Source organism: Austrofundulus limnaeus, unplaced genomic scaffold, assembly GCF_001266775.1.
Source record: "Austrofundulus limnaeus strain Quisiro unplaced genomic scaffold, Austrofundulus_limnaeus-1.0 Scaffold4794, whole genome shotgun sequence".
Taxonomy (NCBI): domain Eukaryota; kingdom Metazoa; phylum Chordata; class Actinopteri; order Cyprinodontiformes; family Rivulidae; genus Austrofundulus; species Austrofundulus limnaeus.
In genome coordinates, this window is record NW_013957196.1 from 1 (window position 1) to 1,015 (window position 1,015).

The 1,015-nt window shown below is 45.7% G+C and overlaps 1 pseudogene; it reads left to right on the forward strand.

The window, feature by feature from the left end:
* The first annotated feature begins 467 nt into the window (after positions 1-467).
* On the forward strand, positions 468-827 carry LOC106512206 (cadherin-7 pseudogene; annotated as a pseudogene).
* The last annotated feature ends 188 nt before the right edge of the window (positions 828-1,015 follow it).

The window sequence follows — 1,015 nt, forward strand, 5'->3', positions numbered from 1 at the left end:
TGTGTGTGTGTGTGTGTGTGTGTGTGTGTGTGTATATAAGAGAGATTACTGGAGCAGATTAACAGGATTAGCTGCAGTTTAAGCAGCAGATTAGTTTTTCAGCTGTGACTACAAACACTGAACAGCTTCGTTAATATCAGGATCACAGCTGCTTCCAGAACCAGAACCAGGACCAGAACCAGAACCAGAACCACATCTGTCCTGTTGGAACCAGAACTGGGTCTACATTTATTTATTTAGGATTTCTGCAGAACTCTGTGAAGAACCTGAATCAGCAGAAACAGCTTCCTGTTTGGGAAGGACATGACTTGGCATCAGAGGTGTGTCCTTGTTGGACAGAGAGGACAGAGTGGACAGAGAGGACAGAGAGGACAGAGTGGACAGTGTGGACAGAGAGGACAGTGTGGACAGAGAGGACAGTGTGGACTGTGTGGACAGAGTGGACAGAGAGGACAGAGAGGACAGAGTGGACAGAGTGGACAGAGTGGACAGAGTGGACAGAGTGGACAGAGTGGACAGAGAGGACAGAGTGGACAGAGTCTTTGAACTGACTCAGTTTGAACTTTAGTTTCTGGAAAGCTCTTCTGTCTCTGGAGATGAAGCGTCTTTGTTTTCTGAGCGTGCTCAGTGTGTTTGTGTCTTCAGTGTGGAAGGGATCCGGCTGTGGAGCGATGGACTTGGTCTCAGATGTCCTCCATCATAAGTCATCTGAGGAATCGAGACAAGGACACGTTCTGTCTCACCTGAGAAGAAGGAGGAGCTGGGTGTGGAATCAGTTCTTTGTTCTGGAGGAGAACACTGGAGTCGGACCTTTGCACATTGGAAAGGTAAGATCATCAAACTTACAGATGTTCTGTGGAGTTCTTCCAGAACTCATCCAGAACCAGAAGAACCAGAAAAAAACAGAAGAACCAGAAAAAAAACAGAAGAACCAGAAAAAAAACAGAAGAACCAGAAAAAAAAACAGAAGAACCAGAAAAAAAAACAGAAGAAGCAGAAGAACTCAACTCAGGAA